Below are 21,321 nucleotides of genomic sequence, written 5' to 3'. Positions count from 1 at the left end.
TGGAGGAATATGATCTATTTTTTAAATTAATTATAATTTTTATTTTTAAAGAATACAAATCCGATTCTGCAGCATGGAAGTTTGTTGAAAAGGAAATTCTTTATGTTTAATTTCTCTTCCGATTCCTGAGAAGAGCAGACGTGAACTGTCGTGCTTTTCCCTGGCACTGCTCCCGAAGGTTATCTGGAATCAATTTTCTGAAACCTATGTTATTCCGCGGATGATGTCATGGTGAAAGCGTGCAGGCGAGCTCGCCGGAGTTCAGAGCATTGTAACTTTTGGCTCTGGAGCACATTTCCAAGCATTTAGCCCAAACTTATTTTTGATCCAAGCAGTGAAGCGTCACACATGGATCGGGTTAACTGCAGGATCAGATTGTGTTGAGAATAAAAAGGAAAGTGATTCTCCATTCCAGAACCTACAGTTTATCCGTTCTCTCAGTACGAAGCTTTTCTGTTGGATTTGATCATGTCCATTAAAAGGCCTGTTGGAATAATAGCTCTCCATGGCGGCAGCTTGTTTCTCCAAGAAGCCATCGATTACTGCTCTGAATGCATCACGAAGCTCATTATGCAGTGTAACTGTTGCTTCTCGGCGTTTGTGTAGTACGGATATCTGAGCTGTTTAGACTGGTCGGCATTCAGTCTGTAAATGAATATCAAGTGCAGTAATTGTACTGTGTCTTTCTCTCCATCTCTCTGTCTCTCTCTTCATGCAGCACTCAATACCCTGACTGCAAATATATTTACTGCAGATATTTTCCATATTCTGGAATATCAAAGGAAATTGCCTTTGAATTGCAGGCTATTTCCTTCTTCCTCTTTTCTCAAGTGTTTGCGTGTCTGTTTTTGTTTTTTGGCTCCTCCAGCATAGTGTTTATCATGTAGTTCCATTGCTAGTGCAATTTCCATCCACCTGTTTTCATGCCAGTTTTTAGTTTGCTTATAATGGAAACACCATAAATAACTAAAATCTAAATATTGCATAAAAGGTGGTTGTTACACTTGGCGGAGTTGAGTGGTTGGCAGGCACTATTTGGTCGCATCACCTTATAGCTCTGAGTCGGTACAGGAGTCGGAGGCAAGATGTGACTGTCAGCTCAAAGCGTGTTTAGAGCTATACATGCATCAGTATGGTAGGCAGGAGTCAAAACACACACTGGGTAGTCTGTAATTAAAACCAGGTAGCAGGCACAAGTCGAAATTTGTTACAGGGTCCTCAACGAAGGCCTGTGGAACAAAGACGAGACTCGGAGAAGTAAAGGTAATTCAGAAAACATGTTTAACTTTGCACAAGCTATTTAACAGTTCTTCCACAAAATCGAGTCGTACGTGAGCTGATAGCTGACGAGGTGCGTAGCACCGAGTTGCTTATAATCCATGTACGATGTGTGAGCGGAATAACTGTTTTATTCTATTCACCTTCACTGGATTTTCAGAAACGGAGCATTTTTATTTGTAGCAAATTCGATAAATAAAAACTTTATACAAATAGTCAGACAGCATCATTTTGGCTTAGAATGTAAACAAACTGGCAAAATGACATTTTGTTCCTTTTTTTGTGTATTTTTTGGGGTTTTGTTTTCGAGTAGCTTTTATTCCGTCCTCGGTTGGTTCAGCAACACGCTCCACCATTTTGTTTTTCTCTACTCACGGTATATGAGCTGATAGCCGAGCAGTAGAGTAGCCAATCGGAGCACGTGATTGCTCATATCCAGTCCATCACTGAAGGTGAAGTGAATATTGGTGAATCGTAACTGAGACTTTGCCTCGGTTATTAGTCACCGATATTCACCGAGCCTGAGGTGGATAATTGTTTTAGTATAAATACACAGGTGATTATTTAAAAAAATCATATTAAAAAAAATATTTCAAAGTTCAAAAGCGGTATGTAAATGTAATAACTTTGCGGCGCAGACTTGTGTCACTTATCTACGCCGAGTTACATAAAATACTTTGTTTTGAAATCGATAAAATAAATCACAACACTTTACCTTTGAATAGTTATAGACCAAACTTCGGAGCATCTTTAGTGCTTTAAGGCACAGCATTTTCTTTCATCGTTTGTAATTCTTCCTCACTTACGGTGGCGGAGTGATTGGATGCCATTTTGCTGAGTTGCTCGAGATGATTATCGAGAAATGGACTATCGGAACATGCGATTTTCTATCATCACCCGCGTATTTATTCTAACAACAATTCTAGAAATAACCAATCAGAATGAGTTAACAAGAATAGGAAGCTGTGGCCATGTGAGGAAAGTGGTGTACAGAAAGGTTCTGAACTTCTGGATAACGTAATTGATGTTTGCATCCCCATATTTAGGGGTGTATACTGTGTACTGCATGTTGAATGACTGTTGTACTTGTATTTGGCGAATGGAAGGATTGATGTTCTCTTTGCCTGTCAAAGCTCGAGGTAACATTGTAGGCAAAATCACTCAAGGTTGCTTTCCTCTTGCATCATTATAGAAATATAATCCAAATGTGGTGGGTTGGAAAAACAGGAAATTTGGATCAACGGGCTTCATCGTGTCTTCCAAACTTCTGAAGCCTTGGCATTGCAGCCAGTGTGTTATAGTTTAACAAAAACTGCTCAGTCTCTTGTATGTGAATGTGATTTTTTTTTTTTTTTTATTCGCCTAATCCATTTGTCCTATTGAAATGAATTTCGACAACTGATTGATTTATTTTTCCCTGTGTCATTATCATCACCCTGTTTAACAACACGTACTGTTTAATAAGAGGTTTTTCATTTTCCATTCAAACTAGAAAGTCTCGTCTTGGTCGTTCCAGTGTCCATCCTGGTTTGGCTGATGCTGAGAGCACCAAATACTGACATTATCCTGGCTCATGCCTCTAATAGCAAGTGACTTTACTGCTGGGAGTAAGGAAGCAAGCAGAGGGTCAATTGGGTCATTTCCTGCAGCGCTTCAAGGTTTTGCGTGACCCCCTATAGTTGATACAGGATGTTTTCTCCACCTCTGGCTCCAGGGGATAGGCAGAATCAGGGTGTTTGTAGCAGTGAAGGATTGCCGTAGAGGACCGGTGGAGGCACAGAGCAGCAGGAGGGAGCTCCAGATGGAAATTGATGGCTCGGATTTTCAGAAGCCTGCAAACCCACACAGCCACATGGTCCCTGCTTTATAATGCTCGATTGCTTGCACTGGCGTAATGGTAAACTCTTGACTTTGTCTGACTTTGTCGAATGCCCAGTTATTGCCCAGCTCCTGCCCGTTTATGCAAGAGCAGATTACCGTATGGTAATTCTCCCCAGAGAATCAAAGCCCTGCATCTCAGCATGTCTCTGTGCAATAGGCATGGCTGTGTGTGCCGAGTTCTTTAGATCCGATTGAATTATCTGCATCAGACTACTGGGAGTGAAGAAAGGCCTTTATTCTAAAGTGGGAATCCTGTAATGTATTTTGGATGAGCTTCTTTCATGGCTCTGATAGGTTTGCAGAAGCTGAAAAAACAGCAGAGAGTGAACTTTCCTCACTGCTCTCAGCCAGAACCCTGGAGCAAACGACTGACTGACTTTGTGACTTAGTGACTTTTTTGACCATATTGGTTAAAACCAATCATTAACCCCTGATGGATGAATTTGAGTCTGTTCAGTTTGTATGAGCGCTCGAGTGATGAGTTGCCTGTGGCGAAAACTATTTGCAGGATTTCTCCACAGGTCCCACCCCTGATGTGCAAAATCATTTGGCTTCATTTAAGATTCTATTTCTACTGCACCATTAGAAGCCTGCGATTAGGATTTGGTCAATTGCATTCATAGCTGTTAACCTCAAGGCAGACTTAATCTTCCTATAGTCCTTCACAATGGGACAAAAACAGATACGTTTGTTAAATAGCATCTTAATGTTCACGAACTGGCTACAAATTTGTCCTCCTGTCTCCACAGAAATTGAGAGTCTCTGTGCACAATGGGAACAGTACAAAAGGACATCCAAATCATTTTGAACATTCATGACCACCTACTTGAGAGAAAATCTGTTCTGAGTGTAGAAAGTTGGCAGCCCTGTCATTACCCCCATCATCGCAACCCAGCGTCCCTCATTCTTTCCCGTATTGGATCTTTTTCAACCTCTCTTCATGGTGTTGTGTTTCAGGAAGACTTTGAGCTGGGAAAATCATGGTGAGATTAAGCAGCTGTCTTGCACCTGACACGGATGATCATTCTGATCGCCATGAGGTTGCGATTTGATGGTGCGGGCAAATTCCATTATCCTGCTGAGAGGAACCTTTCCAACAGTGCCAGAAAATGGCTTTTGATGTTGGGATTTGACCGACTGGCCAGTGCCAACCGAGGATCCGATCTCGAAACATCTGATAATAACAGACCCCCAAGTAGAAGCAGTAGCCATGTTGTCCTGATCAGGCTTGGGTGAATCCAAGTCTTGTTCCAAAAACTCTGGGTGTGAGATGGGAATAAACCTTGAATGGGATGGTGGTCCATTAGAGGGCGCCATACACACACACTGACATACTTTGACACCTACATATAATTTAGCATAGCCAATCCAGCTACTGGTGTTTTTGGGAAGTAGGAGGAAAACCGTGAAACCTGGAGGAAATCCAGATGACTATGGGCAGGATCAAATCCAGAACTGTGGAGCTGTGATGCAGCCATGCTACCTGCTGCGCTGTCCAGGGAAAAAGAGAGTGAGATAAAGATAACTGAAGAGATGCAGATCCACAGGACACTCATGACTGTGATGGGTTTGAGACATGGCAGACGCGTCGCATTGTGTTGTGTTCGGGGGTGTGATGTTTGGACGAGCACACTGAGCACCTACGGTCTCAGAACCCAAGAGTGATCCTGACGATCATGTCTCAAGTTTTCCTTTCTGTTTTTTGATCAGCCAGTGGTACATTGGTATTTACTGATGGCTTGATTGACGCAATCTGCCACTGAGAGCCGGCAATGTGGTGATGTGTGTGGAGTGAAATATCTTCTCTTTGATCATTCTAAACAAATTAGACACACAAAAATATCAAGACGGTGTTTGTCTCTTTGCTAGTGGCCATCAATAAATCTCTATGCTTAAAATATAGGACCTTTTTTATTTTGCTGCATCACCTCACAGTTCTCCAAAGGCAACGTTCAGAATAAAAAAATAAAAAATAAAACAAAACAAGCTGCTGTTGTTGTTGACGTTTGAAAGGCATGAAATGAACTGACCTGGACTGTTTGTCATTTCTCTTTTTCTTGGCCATTGATGCGAGAGACTTGTTCTGCTGCAGCTGATCGACTATGTGATTGTCACCGTGAGGAATCGAGAGGCAAAGTTTCACCCCACTGCTTCATCTTTTCTAGAGTTTGAATCAGAATCTTCACCAACAGCTCGCCTGGATAAATTCAGACAGACACGTCAAGGTGTGTTCACATTTATTCGTCCCTTTGGCGAATCCAAATGAGAGCGAAGTTGATTGTATTTCATTTGTTTGCCACTTGATTTGTAATTAAATGAGACCAGTAAGAACAACAAATGGCTGAGGGATGAAAATGTACTCGTAAAACAAAAGGAGAAATATTGAAAAAGGAACAAACCTTTCTGAAGTGTGCATAGAAATCACAGAAATCCCCCAAGCGTAGAAATTCCAGAGTTGCACTCAATATATTACAAGAGCTTTATTCTATCCACGTTCACTGGATATAAGCGATCGTGCGCTTTGATTGGCTACTCTACTACTAGGATATCAGCTCATGTACCGTGAGTAGAGGAAAACAAAATGGCTGAGCCTGTTGCTGAACCAACCGAGGATGAAATAAAAACCCTCCTTGAAAACAAAACCCCAAAAAATACAAAAAAAGGAACAAAATATGGAATGAAAATATTTGATGGTCAGAACATATCGACAGGGTGTCTCAAAAAAATGTACTCACACTTTGAATGATGAGAAAACCTTTATTTATGAACATAGAGTGAAATGGAATAGCTTCGAATACAGAAGACAAATGTAATTGAAGAATCATGTTCGCAAATGTTCAAATTGATGACCGTTATTGTCCAGACAACGCTGATAACGCGCACCAAGGGATTCGCAAACGTCACGAAACAGGTCATTAGGAATATCGCGACATTGTCTTTCAATTTCCAATTTCAATGCATCAATTGTTCTTGGTTTGGTGCGATAATTTCCTGCCATGCTGTGATTAATTAATTACACCTGCAACACAAAAAAGGCAGCATGTTAGGGACAGTTAAAGTGTGAGTACATTTTTTTGAGACACCCTGTATTTTTTTTTTTTCAAAAATTATCGCCTTTTTCACAAATTGCTCCTGTCATTTCGCTGGTTTGTTTACATTCTAAGCGTAAATGATTTTGTCGGATGTTTTGTATAAAGTTTTTGATTGAATTTGCAAAAGATAAAAATAAAAATGCTCCGTTTCTCAAAATCCAGTGAATGTGGAGAGAATAAAGCAGTTATTCCACTCAATCTCAGTGCTACGTGCCTCGTCGGCTATCAGCTCATGTACGACTCAATTTTGTGGAATAACTTTTAAATATACGCTACGTGACGAGTTCAAAATATTTTGTATATGCCGACAGAAAACATGCCATGTTTTTCATCTCCTGCAGTCGGGTTCATTCAAGATCGACTCTCTTTCTCACTGCAATCGAACCATGCTAATCTGATTGGAAGTGGAGCAAGACCACCTCGCTCAGATGCCGAGTGGGATTGCGGTGTTCTGACTTGCTTAAGAAATGGCACCAAAAAGCAAAACACAACAGAGTTCTGTACAAACAGTCTCAGTGCTGACAATGAGAAAGCACCCTCCTGTTTTGGCCTTCAAACTCAACCCAAATATGTGTTTGGATCACTCCAGTGACACTGCTGACTCTCTGAAAGTGCTGTCACACTTATAAAATTAGTCCAAGGTTCAAATCTTAATGTGCACAGTGTGCGTTCTCATTTGGATGGGTTGAGCATATTGTGTGTCAGCTTGTGTGTAGTGACTGCCTTATTTTCCTGCATCGTTGGTCCTGGATTCAGTTTTCAAGCCAAGATCTATTTTAAGGTGTCATTTTAGAGATGTTGGCTCCAAGTGCAATAAGTACAGTAAATCTGCAATACCTACAGCGTAGCATGATGCTCGAGCATAATATAATCACATGACAAAACGGGGTAGTATTTAGAAAATGAAACAGTGTTATAAGGGGAGAAAATAAATCCGATAAATCCTGTATTTCTTTTTAACGCTGAGTTTTTATAAAATAATCTCACAGCTGCAAAAATCAGACATAATCAGCAATAGTTCAGTCAGCGTGTTTACATGCATTTCAGTAATTGGATCATGGGAAAACTCTGGGTTTGTTAATTAACCGGCTTTCTCTCTTACACTGTGTTCCTGCTGTATATACACAGTCCTGTGCAAAAGTATTCAGCACCCTGGATTTTTTTTCATACAAACTTTGTTATAGATTTCTATTTTATGATTTCTACATTATTGAATCAAAACATTTTCGAGTCCAAGCATTCGTTTTCCAACACAAAATTACAAGAAAAAGTTTGTATCTGAGCGGCATATTTCATAAGAGACACTTTTCAGATGAAAAAAGAAAGCATAATGAAGGCTGCTGGGTTTTGGTGTAAAATGAAGAAGTGAGTGTGACAGTCAAAGTGTCCAGAAGAACTGGGGCTGGTTCTGTAAGATGCTCAGGAAAACCTACACATCATTTCCACATAAAACTCACCTCACTGGACCTGAGACGGAGATATTTAAGCAAAGAATCGTCTCACACCAAATATTGATTGTTTCATTGATTATGGCTCACTGATTCCTGTTTATAGTATTTTTTTAATGTTGAAACATTTCATTTCATTATTTTTAAGCCATTTTTGGTCAACAACATTTCTTTACGTGTGGCCAAGACTTTTGCACAGTTTGTGTGTGTGTGAGAGAGAGAGGATATTACATGGTTGTGTGAAAGATATGAAGTTTATCTTTGAGTGGTGAATGTATCATGATTGAGTGAAGCAAACAAGTGCAAAAATTTTCAACATGAGAAGATTAAAGTTCATATCTTCACACCACCATGTAATGTTCTTTATATTATATGGACACAGCCACAAAAAGTGTGTGTATGTGTGTGGTATGTGTGTGTGTGTGTATATATATATTTCATTTCATTTCATTATCTCTAGCCGCTTTATCCTTCTACAGGGTCGCAGGCGAGCTGGATCCTATCCCAGCTGACTACGGGCGAAAGGCGGGGTTCACCCTGGACAAGTCGCCAGGTCATCACAGGGCTGACACATAGACACAGACAACCATTCACACTCACACCTACGCTCAATTTAGAGTCACCAGTTAACCTAACCTGCATGTCTTTGGACTGTGGGGGAAACCGGAGCACCCGGAGGAAACCCACGCGGACACGGGGAGAACATGCAAACTCCACACAGAAAGGCCCTCGCCGGCCCCGGGGCTCGAACCCAGGACCTTCTTGCTGTGAGGCGACAGCGCTAACCACTACACCACCGTGCCGCCGTATATATATATATATATATATATATATATATATATATATATAAAATATACAGTGCTGAGCGTAAATGAGTGCACCCCCTTTGAAAAGTAACATTTTAAACAATATCTCAATGAACACAAACAATTTCCAAAATGTTGAAAAGACAAAGTTTAATATAACATCTGTTTAACTTATAACAGGAGAGTAAGGTTAATAATATAACTTAGATTACACATTTTTCAGTTTTACTCAAATTAGGGTGGTGCAAAAATGAGTACACCCCACAACAAAAACTACTACATTTAGTACTTTGTATGGCCTCCATGATTTTTAATGACAGCACCAAGTCTTCTAGGCATGGAATGAACAAGTTGGCGACATTTTGCAACATCAATCTTTTTCCATTCTTCAACAACGACCTCTTTTAGTGACTGGATGCTGGATGGAGAGTGATGCTCAACTTGTCTCTTCAAAATTCCCCAAAGAAAATAATTTCTTTCCACCACAAAGGTGAAGGCTACAAGAAGATCAGCAAAGCTTTACTTATCAGTCAGAATACTGTCGCAAAAGTGGTACAAAAATTTAAGAAAGATGGAACTGCAACCATCTCACAAAAACGTCCAGGTCGTCCACGGAAGTTAATACCTCGACAGGAGCGTCTTCTGATGAGAAGGGTTGAAAAAAATCGGCATGCAAGTTCACTGCAGTTATCTAAAGAAGTAGAAAGCCAAACTGGGGTGACTATTTCCTGTGACACAATACGGCGTACACTGCAGAGGAATGGCATGCATGGATGCTGTCCACGAAAGAAGCATCTCCTAAAGCCCAGGCACAAAAAAGCCCGCCTAGAGTTTGCCAGGGCCCATGCTGACAAAGATGAAGACTACTGGGACTCTATACTCTGGAGTGATGAGACCAAGATAAATGTTTTTGGAACTGATGGCTTCAAAACTGTATGGCGTCGCAAAGGTGAGGAATACAAAGAAAAATGCATGGTGCCTACAGTGAAACATGGTGGTGGCAGTGTCCTTATGTGGGGCTGCTGGAGCTGCATTTCATTGATGGCATCATGAATTCACAGATGTATTGCTCTATACTGAAAGAGAAGATGCTACCATCACTCTGTGCCCTTGGTCATCGTGCACTTTTCCAACATGACAATGATCCTAAACACACATCTAAGGCCACTGTTGGATTTCTGAAGAAGAACAGGGTGAAAGTGATTCAGTGGCCAAGTACGTCTCCTGATCTGAACCCAATCGAACACCTATGGGGAATTCTGAAGAGACAAGTTGAGCATCGCTCTCCATCCAGCATCCAGTCACTAAAAGAGGTCATTGTTGAAGAATGGAAAAAGATTGATGTTGCAAAATGTCGCCAACTTGTTCATTCCATGCCTAGAAGACTTGGTGCTGTCATTAAAAATCATGGAGGCCATACAAAGTACTAGATGTAGTAGTTTTTGTTGTGGGGTGTACTCATTTTTGCACCACCCTAATTTGAGTAAAACTGAAAAATGTGTAATCTAAGTTATATTATTAACCTTACTCTCCCGTTATAAGTTAAACAGATGTTATATTAAACTTTGTCTTTTCAACATTTTGGAAATTGTTTGTGTTCATTGAGATATTGTTTAAAATGTTACTTTTCAAAGGGGGTGCACTCATTTACGCTCAGCACTGTGTGTGTGTCACCATTTTGACAATGCGCATCCAGTCAGCAGGATACTGGGAGTGATGGCATCGGAATTAGAATAGAATTAGAAATATTTGTCATTGTAACACGTACAACGAAATTAAATTAAAGTGTGGACCATGATCAGTGCAACATAAAAGGGGAGAAGTTATAAAATATGTCCAAAAATATGAAATACTTTAAAAAGAAAGAAGTAAAAAACACAGCCACACAATACACAACATCTAGACACTTGCAGCATTCAGTGTGCTGACAGCTACTGGGAAGAAGCTGTTTCTCAGTCTGTTTGTCCTTGTTTTAAGTGTTCTGTATCGTCTGCCTGTCCCCATTGATGAATAAAGGCTGAATTGTTGTTTTCTTCTTCCTAAAGTCCACAATTAGCTCCTTGGTCTTTGTCATGTTTAGGAGCAGGTTGTGGTCACTGCACCACGTCGCCAACTGCCCCACCTCGTCTCTGCAGGCGGACTCATCCCCTCCAGAGATGAGCCCCACCACTGTGGTGTTGTCCGCAAATTTGACAAAGATGTTGCTGTGGTGGGTGAGGGTGCAGTCATTAGTGTAGAGGGTATAGAGCAGGGGGCTCAGCATGCAGCCCTGTGGGCAGCCAGTGCTGAGGCTGGGAAGTGTGGGGGCCTACTCTAACCCTCTGAGTGCAGTCAGTTAGGAAGTCCTTTATCCAAAGGCGGATAAGGTGTGGAACTCCCAAGGCTGAAAGTTTAGACACCAGTTTGTGAGGAAGGATGGTGTTGAAAGCAGAGCTGAAGTCCACAAAGAGCAACCATGTGTAGCTCCCCTGCTGCTCCAGGTGGGTCAGTGCAGCATGGAGGGCTGTGACTACGGCGTCCTCAGTAGATCTATTAGCCCTGTATGCAAACTGGTGTGCGTCAGAGCTGGGGGGGGGATAAATGACATGATGTGACTGCGGACCAGTTTCTCGAAGCACTTCATCACCACAGAGGTGAGTGCTACTGGCCGGTAGTCTTTAAGGCTGGAGATGGATGTTTTTTTGGGCAGGGGGACTATGGTGGAGGCCTTCAGGCAGGGTGGGACAATGGACTGGGACAGGGACTGGTTGTAGATCCTGGTGAGGACCCCAGCCAGCTGGCCCGCACAGTCCTTCAGGACACGTCCAGAGATGCCATCAGGTCCAGCAGCCTTCCTCGGATTGACAGCTCACAGTGTGTGCCTCACCTCAAGTTGCCATGGGCCACTGTGTCTGGTGTGGCTGCCTCTGGTGGTTCCTCCTCAAAGTGGGCAAAGATTACGTTCAGCTCCTCCGCCAGTGAAGCGTCCCCATCAGCCATTCCAACATTGGTCCTGTAGTTGGTGAGGTACTGGACTCCCTGCCACACCTGCCTGCTGTTGTTGCTGTCCAGATGGTCCTTGATCCTCCTCCTATAGTCTGACTTGGCCTTCTGGATGCCTCTCTTCAGGTTGGCATGGGCTGCGCTGCAGAGAGCTGTACCACCAGTCCTGAAGGTGATGTCCCTTTCCTTAAGCAGCTGCTGGACCTCCCTAGTCATCTAGGGCTTCTGATTGGGATGGACCTGGATGCATTTGTCCCCTGTGACAATGTCCATGCAGTACTTGATGTAACACAGAACATGGTCAGTGAACACCTCCAGGTCTACATGTTCGAAGATATCCTGGTTGGTTCTGTCGAAGCAGTCCTGCAGCTGCTGAGAGGCTTCATCAGGCCAAGTTTTAACAGTCTTAATGGTGGTGGGAGCAGTTTTCCTGATGGGGGTGTATGTGGGGAGTAAAAGCAGAGACATGTGGTCCGACTGGCCCAGGTGTGGTAATGGTCTACCCCGGTAGCCCAGCTTGATGTTAGTATAGACCTTGTCCAGAGTGCACACTTAACATGCTGGTGGAATTTGGGGAGCACTGCTTTTAAGTCCATGTGGTTAAAGTCCCCTGCTATAACGCACACAGCGTCAGGATAAATGCTCTACTGACTGCTAATGCTGCCATACAAATGTCCAAGAGCCAAGTTAGCATTAGCATCTGGTGGGATATAGACAGCAGTGATCATGACCACAGTAAACTCCCTGGGAAGGTAAACACGTCTGCATCTGACAGCCACATACTCCAAGTCTGGGGAGCAGTCACTGTGTTAGTGCACCAGGTATTGTTTATGCACACACACACACACACACCTCCTCTGCTCTTACCGGAGTCACTGGTTCTGTCATGACACTGTGCTGTGTAGCCCACTCGCTGGATGGCAGAGTCCAGAATGGATGAACGAAGCCAAGTTTCTGTAATCAACAGGATGCAACTGTCCTTGACTATGTTGTTTGTTACAACCTGAAGCCTTAGTTCATCCAGTTTGTTTATGAGGGATCTGGCGTTGGTAAGGAATACTCTAGGACAGGCCTGGAATTTCGTCATTTTAGGGGCGGGGCCACTTGGCCTTTTGTGCTGTCAATTTTTTGAGGGCACGAAGGCCAAAAGCCAGGGCACCAAGGCCATAAAATAAAACAATGATTTTAAGTTCATGTCTATAATGAATTTAATTTAAGGACTAATGACTCTTCTGAGGAAGATTGGAGTCTCAGTCGAAACTATCAAGCAGGTAAAGAAACATCTCCGACACTATGTCTGAAGATAAAATATTGAACACATCTAAACTTATCAATCCATCACTCACTTCAAAAATTGTAAAACTTATTAAACCTATATCCTCCGATCATTTTTGTTCAGTTGACACCGAATGTGCAAGAGCATCTTCAGACTGGACTACTACGCAGATTTTTGATTCATCAAAATTGAGCCTGGAGTCCATCAGAATGTTTGACTGTAAATGGAACATATACTAGAATGTATATGAAAATGAATAAAAGTACATGTTAATGTTGTAATGACGCCAAAAACAATGAGAGAAAATCTCTTGCGATGGTGATCTCGTCAAGATGGCAGCAGTTACACTTCGGTTAAACAGCAAAAAGAAACATACAATACTAGTAACAAAACAATGCTAACTGCATAGATTAAAAAAGTGGCTATGAACAGACAACAGCACATATCACGTATCATATTACGGCAGGAACAAGCAGTAGGAGCATCCATGACCTCACGCTTAAAGCTCGATAAAGGAAAAACTTGACAGCAAGCTAATTAGCATTTGTTAGTGGCTACAGTCGGTACTCGGCACGTTAAAAGTGGGTCAACGTTGTAACGACATAACGTTACTGTACAAGCAATGCTTATTTAACGCTAACAAACTTAAGCCCTATATGTTGAAATTCCTATCTTATTCGTTCGTTAATTTATCACACAGTCTTACCTCAGTCAACTTCTTCCCTCCTTCTGTGAAAAGTCAACGTCTCAGACGTGGACACGAGTGGGCGGGGGATGCGTTTGATTAAGTCTCCTGGCTGGCTGGTGATAGATTGGTGTCATTATAGCACGTCGGAGCGGTTCATGCCAGGCTCGAGTCCGATCCACCACTGATGAGTTGCCCAATAAGAATCCAGAATGTCATCCAAAGACATATATTTTTCTCAATAAACGCAGATGATGTTAAAGCCTATTGGCAGTCAGGAGGCAGACTACAAAACCACAGGGCATCAAGGCCACTGTGGCCTTACGGCAGATATTTTCTTCCAAGGGCACAAGGCCAAAGTGAGAGGGCATGAGGGCCGTGGCCCTCGTGAAATTCCTGCCCTGCTCTGGGAAGCGGTGGTTTGTGTGTCTGCCTCCGTAGCCTCACTAGTGCGCCAGCCCTGCGCCGCCTCCGCCTCCTGCCTGCAGGGATGGTAATCCAGGGGGAGCCAAGGCTCCTTGCTATGTCCACCAGAATGTCATGTGAGCAGAGAAGCTCAGCTGTAACACCCCGCTCGCTGCAAACTCCAATCTTCAGGAGATCATGTCGGCTATAAATGTTGTTCCCCCAACAGAATGTAAAAGAAACGAAAACCAACACGCGCACAAACAGCCATCCAAAGCACCGTAAAGGAAAGCACCGAGCCGCTGCAACTACATGCGCTGCCATCTTCATCATCATCACAATTGAGAATTATTTTACATACAGGACATTTTTTCCATGGAATAAAAACATGTTCTATTCCCTTCCAGTGGGTTTATTGATGGCATGCAATATTATTACATCACTTACCCTCCATGTATTACACCACTCTCCCCAATGGAGAATGAGCAATGTGCAATATTGTTATAATACTGGACATCGTCAAGACAACACGACATCACACATTGGAGCTCATGAGAAGATCAAATGACAAAACTTTTCTGTTGTGCATGAAATCTAAAGACGCACTGAACACCTGAAAAGCTACCAAAACTTCATTAGATATTCTTCACGCATATTTACAAGAGAAAAACATACCAATGGACATCAAAAAACTGGAAGAGAGAACAATAGTGGAAATATTGTCAAAGTTCTACTTGGAGGTGAAGAAAAGTGACGGAGACTTTTCCAAGAGGATGTCACTCGTGGACTTCACTCAGCAAAACCCTTTTGTTTTGAACAACTGCAATGGAACAATGAACTACAACCAAAAGTAACTGTGAACTTCAACTGTCAGCCTGGATATAACTTGTATATAAGTCGGGTTGTTGTTCAGGCTTTTTGGACTTTTGTACCATTTTTATTGTGAGAACTTTGACTTCGTACAGTACATTGGATTGACAACATTGAATTACATTCGATCAGAATCAGCATTCAATATTGGTAAGTTCCCCCCTGTTCTTAACTGTTTGTAAAATCTATAATTGTTCCATCGAATGTGTATTATAATAATAATAATAATAATAATATTGGTTGGCTTTTTTTCATGGTCCATCAGATATATTCCATTCAGCTACTCGTCTTCGACTCGTTCAGTATCATGCTCGCTGAATGGAATATATCTGATAGACCACTCGACACCAGCCAGTATTATTTAAATATGTCACTCAGATCCGTGATGGATTTCATGTGAAAAATGTGAGTTTTTCAACACGAGAAGATAAACTTCGTATCTTCAAGCCAACGTGTGATTTTCTTTTTATTATATCGACACATTCACAAACAAAAAGTCCCCGAATTTATCAAAACCATTCATCGATTTCCTCACGAGTGACAGATAGAGATTTATATATCATGGTTTTGGTTCTCCACGTCCCGGATGGAGCTCGGATGAAAACTATGAGGGGTGTCTTTCCCAGTAAAACACTCGCGTCCCTATAATACACCTCAATACGCCATGGAGTTTAACTGATAAATCGGGTGTATTGAATTCCAATAGCTCTTCTCTAAAACACTAAGAATGAAAACACTGTGATTAAAAGATTAAATATAAGAGATCGCACTTTGATTCGGTTTGGGGAAGAAAATCTCAGCCTGCATAAATTAGGCAGATTTTTCAAGGTAATATTTGAGTTTCCTGCAGGGGTGAAACAATTGCTATGCCAAAGGGAAAAAAAGATCCGCGATGTATTTTGTATGAAAAATACGAGTTTTTCAACACAAGAAAATAAACTTCATATCTTCAAGCCAATGTGTGATTTTATTATATCAACTCATTCACAAACAAAAAGTCCCCAAATTTATTAAAACAATTCATTGATTTCCTCACGAGTGACAGAGATTTATGTCATGGTTTTGGTTCTCCACGTCCCGGATGGAGCTCAGATGAAAAATACGAGTGGCGTATTTCACACTAAAACACTCGTGTCCTCTGTATATGTATATACACCAATCAGCCATAACAATAAAGCCACTGATGGGTGAAGAAGTGAATATCATTGATTATCTCATTACAGTGGCACCTGTCGAGGGGCGGGGTTTATTCAGCAGCAAGAGAAGAGAACAGTCAGTTCCTGAAGTTGATGTGTTGGAAGCAGGAAAAATGGGCGAGCGTAAGGATCTGAGTGACTTTGACAAGGGCCAAATTGTGATGGTGAGATGACTGGGTCTGAGCATCTTCAGAATGGTCCATCTTGTGAGGTGTTCCTGGTATGCAGTGGTTAGTACCAAACAAAAGTGGTCCAAGGATCCAAAGGACAACCGGTGTTTTTATACATGTGTGTCTGTCATATATAAGCCAATATTCTAGTAAAAAAAAAACTTCCAGTCAGAACTGGTAATTTGCTCTTGAATTGTTGACTTTAATTGGTCAGAAGATGATTAGTTTTTTCTGACAACAGTTCCAGCTGCAGAACAAAATCCCAGGTTTGTATTAATGTACTTGTTCTAATATTTTATCATTCTGACACAGTTCCACAGGGCTTGGATGGCAGGTGCTCCACATAATCAGATTAAAAATGTGTGCAATCATTGATATGGTGACGTTTTCTGTGGGGAGATTTTTTTTCCCTCCACATTTTTGGAAGGAGTCTCCAGTGTCGGTGCTTTATAAAGCCTTCGGGACAAACAAGTTTATTTTCCTGATTCTGTGCAACATGACAAACTGGAAATTTTGTCTTCACTTTGAAAGAGAAAATAGAGAACATGGCGAGGGAGTGAGTGACTGTTTGTTTATAGCTGCTATAACAAGTGACGAGATGAACTCGCTTGTTTCACAAGAACATTCCACAGCATTAAACATAATTATAATTGGATAAAGAAAAGTAATGGTTTGTCATGATTTAATCATGGTGGAACCCACTTTGGGATGTGGTATTAATCTTTATATAGCACTGTTCAAAATTATTCTCTTTTACATTCGGGGAATTTACCCTCAACCTGGTCGGGAACAAAGGCAAACCTTTCCACCTCTCGTTTTTCCAACACCTCGCCCACGTCCAGTGTATGGCTTCTGGAACCTTTTTAATGCAATCTTAATGAAATGCAGATTCACTGAGCCGCCCTGCGTGACATCGTCCTCTCCTCGTTGTGTTGATTCAGTCGTAATTAAGTGCTCGTATAAATTTGACCTGATGTATTGTCTGAAGCAGTGGGTAGGGTCTCTCTGTGCGGCTGGCTGTGTGATTAGATCGGTAGTGACGCTATGGATTTCTCTTTTCTTTTTTTTTCCCCTTTTTATTGCACGACAGAGCCTTCTCGCTTGAGCTAACACTCTCCTCGATTAGTCTGGTATTGATCTCAACGTAAATGAGAGGGGATATCATTTCGACTGGTGTGGTCATTGCTTGCTCCTGGCAATAATTCTGAGTTGAAAACTATTCTCGGCTGAACTTTTTCCTGGTGTCCTGGCGACTATCCTTTTTAGCTTTGCTTGCAATTTCCAGTCTTATTATAGAGATGTATAGTTTGCTCTGGTCTGTATTTTGAGAAGCGATTAATCCATTTCCTGGCGAGTGTCATGTGAAAGGCTGATGTTGATATTAGAGAGTGGATTATGGCTGCATGCCTTATCATAATTGCATCTGACACGTGGTTAATTGACTCCTTCCCGATGAGTCCTTGTGTGTTGCTGCCTTTCTCTTTCACTCCCTCCCCAAAATAAAGTGCTATTTACAAGGCTGCTGAAAGGGACTTTGTTTACACCAGGAGCTTAGGCTTTAATACCCAAGCATTCAACACGTACTATATTATCACGGACAATGACGACAGGCTGTTCGGGACAGTTAAGTAACCGCAGTTTAAAGTTCCTGTCAGGTGGAATAAAGCTTCTGGACGGCCCTTAACGATGCTGTATGTGAGAGTAAGGTCCACGTGCCTTGGTTTACTCTCCCGTTTTGACACCAGACACCTGCTTCTTTTGGGAATGGGAAGAAGTATAAATCACATTGTCAGTGGAAAGAATCCTTGACATGCGCCACATATTTATAGCTCCCCCTTAGCTTTGCATGTTGTAGGTAACGCGATATGCAGTCGTTCATGCAGCAGAGACGAGCTACTGAGCAATCAGCTGTTGGAAGGCTGCGCTGTCCAGGGTTGTAAACCAAGAAGTGGACGGGCTTGAGCTGTTGGAAACGGCCCTGTTTTGAGTACATTAATCATATCGGCACCATGGGGGTGAAAACAGGGGGTGTGTCGAGCGCATAACCTTATTGGGTCGCGTGGTTTGGGAATATTTGGCGTGGCGGTCAGGGCATCACTCAGAGAATCATAAATTCGTCTTTCTCCGAATCCATTTAAAAAAGAAGTCATGCTCACATAGACAGCTGGGCAGTCTTCGATGGAAAAGGACACCGCAATCCAATCTAAGATGGTAGTATAATGCTGCTGATCTGTGACGTGATCTTGTGTTTCCAGTGTCGTTGGACAGGAATTTATTTGACACAAGATATTGCATATGAATGACTTGATACAAGCGTGAAAGTAGTTGTCATACAAGAGTGCTCTGAGAGCACAATATCTCCTGCTGGCAACTGTGCCATAACTCTGGTAAAATGTGACTGAATTGAACAAAATTGCATTACGCATATTACCGACATATAACAAATAATCCTGCCAAGTTTTGTGAAATTCCTCCAAAAATTGTGAGATGAGTTGATTTCAGAAGATGAGTACCCTTCCCGGGATGGACGGACGGACGGACATCGCCATGACATAATCCCCCTTCGGGCATTTTTGAGCTAGCGGGGGATAAAAATTGTTAGGGAAGTTGATTTTAGAATGCAAGCACACCTTGATGAAATTGCCAAAGTACAAGTTTGTTAATAATCAGGGGCATAACTCTGGTAAAATTTGCCCAAATTAAATGAAATTTCAATATGCGTATAACTGTCATATAGCAAAGCCTTTTGCCAAGTTTGGTGAAATTCCTCCCCAAATCGAGAGAGGAGTTGATTTCAGAAGAACGTACACCCTCATGAAATTGTGAAAGTACAAGTTATTTAATCAAGGGTCAAAACTCTGGGAAACTTTTCACAAACGAAATTAAATCGCAATAAGTGTATTACCGTCATATAACAAGGCCATTTGTCAGGCTTTGAGAAATTCGTCCAAAAATTGTGAGAGGAGTTGATGTCAGAAGGAGAACACACCTTCATGAAATTGTCAAATTATAATTTTGTTAAGGGCAGTAACTCTGGTAAAATGTGACCAGATTTAACGAAATTACAGTATGTGTATTACTGACATATATAACAAAGAATCCTGCCAAGTTTCGTGAAATTTCTCCCAAAATTGTGAGAGTCAAGTTTATTTGTACAGCGCTTTTAACAATAAACATTGTCGCAAAGCAGCTTTACACAATTTGAACGACTTAAAACATGAGCTAATTTTATCCCTAATCTATCCCCACTGAGCAAGCCTGTGGCGATGGTGGCAAGGAAAAACTCCCTCAGACGACATGAGGAAGAAACCTCGAGAGGAACCAGACTCAAAAGGGAACCCATCCTCATTTGGGCAACAACAGACAACATGACTATAATATTAACAGTTTTAACATGAAGTCAGTTTCGTTGATGTTATAAACTCTTCATTAATGGAAACTTGAGTGCAAAACTGTTCATGACAACTGCAGTCCTAAAGTTAGCAAGTCAACTGTAGTCCTCAGCCATAAAAGCATTACTGTAAGTGTCCAGAGTGTCCTCCAGGTGTGACTTTCAACTGTCCATATGGGGCCGTCCTCCACAGGAGCGATGTGATGAGACTCCAACCAGACACAGGGCACCAGGATGGATCAGGCAGGTCCGAGGAGCAGAAGAGGTTCAGCACCTCGATCCCAGGACCGACATGTAACTCTGAGGGACAGGTTTGGGGGGAGGTGGGAGAGAGAGAGGGAGAGAAAATGCAGGTTGTTAGGTATGCCCAATGTCACCTGAATAAGTAGGAACAGTATACATATTGCACCGAGTACAAGCAGGGACTCCGGCAACTAACTATGACAGCATAACTAAAAGGGGAGAGCCAGAAGGTAACACAGGCATGAGGGAGCCCCGGGACATAAAGCAGCAGCCACTACACCGTCAACAAACTCGAGTGAGCAAGCGAGTGGGGACTGACAGCATCCATACATCCCAGTTTACCAAAACACTCTGTCTGAGGACCCTCCAGATCTACATCTTTACCTCATAAACACCATTAACAAAAGGCTTGACTAAACAGATATGTTTTCAGCCAAGACTTAAACACTGAGACTGTGTCTGATTCCCGAACACTACTTGGAAGGCTGTTCCATAACTGTGGGGCTTTGTAAGAAAAGGCTCCGCCCCCTGATTTAGACTTCACTATACAAGGTACCAGCAGATAGCCTGCACCTTTTGATCTAAGTGGGCGTGGTGGGTCATAGAGGAGCAGAAGTTCACTCAGGTACTGTGGTGCGAGACCATTCAGTGCTTTAAAGGTCAATAGTGGTATTTTATAATCAATACGAAATTTGATTGGGAGCCAATGCAGTGTGGATAAGACAGGGGTGATGTGGTCATATTTTCTAGTTCTAGTAAGGACTCTTGCTGCTGCATTTTGAACTAACTGGAGCTTGTTTATGCACTTATTGGAACATCCAGACAGTAAGGCATTACAATAATCCAACCTGGAGGGAACGAAAGCATGAACTAGTATTTCCGCGTCATGTAGTGATATTAAATTTCTTATCTTAGCAATATTTCTGAGATGAAAGAAAGCTATCCGGGTGATGTTATCAATGTGAGTTTCGAATGAAAGACTGGGGTCAATAATCACTCGGAGGTCTTTTACTGCTGCACGTGAAGAAACAGAAAGGCCATCCAGAGTTACTGTGGAATCAGAAAACTTACTTCTTGCTGCATGTGGTCCGAGTACAAGTACTTCAGTCTTGTCAGAGTTAAGCAGAAGGAAGTTAATAAGCATCCAGTGTCTAATGTCCTTAACACATTCCTCAATTCTATTAAGCTGGTGTGTCTCATCAGGTTTTGCAGAAACATACAACTGTGTGTCATCAGCATAACAGTGGAAACTAATACAATGTTTACGAATAATATCACCCAGAGGGAACATATATAAAGAAAAAAGCAGTGGACCCAAGACAGAACCTTGTGGAACACCAAACTTTACCTCAAGTTGAGGCTTTTGATGCCGAGATTAATGAAAGTAATTCAGTTTCTTTTAGGGGAGTAAAACATTCTAATTGCTGATCTGATACAGTTATATTGTTAACTACAGGGTCACTTACATTGTCTGACCTTAAATTAGTAGTTTGAATTTTTTGTCGGATATTCTTAATTTTGTCATTAAATAAATTCAATGACAGGTGTGCATGTGTCTATAGTGGACTTATTCCTGGTTAATTTTGCTTCAGTATTAA

At 41.9% G+C, this 21,321-nt stretch overlaps 1 protein-coding gene across 9 annotated transcripts in view; it reads left to right on the top strand.

The window, feature by feature from the left end:
• znf385b (zinc finger protein 385B) overlaps window positions 1–21,321 on the top strand; it is a 520,848-nt gene that overhangs the window by 211,649 nt on the left and 287,878 nt on the right. The window contains exon 2 of one of the 9 annotated variants that reach the window (XM_060928960.1): window positions 5,236–5,384. The exons of the other annotated variants lie outside the window; for them this stretch is intronic. The gene's annotated coding sequence lies outside the window, so the exon portion shown is untranslated. The remainder of the gene's footprint in view (window positions 1–5,235; window positions 5,385–21,321) is intronic. 9 annotated transcript variants of the gene reach the window in all.

Source organism: Neoarius graeffei, chromosome 9 (assembly GCF_027579695.1).
Source record: "Neoarius graeffei isolate fNeoGra1 chromosome 9, fNeoGra1.pri, whole genome shotgun sequence".
NCBI lineage: Eukaryota > Metazoa > Chordata > Actinopteri > Siluriformes > Ariidae > Neoarius > Neoarius graeffei.
This window is presented reverse-complemented; position numbering and strand designations above follow the sequence as displayed.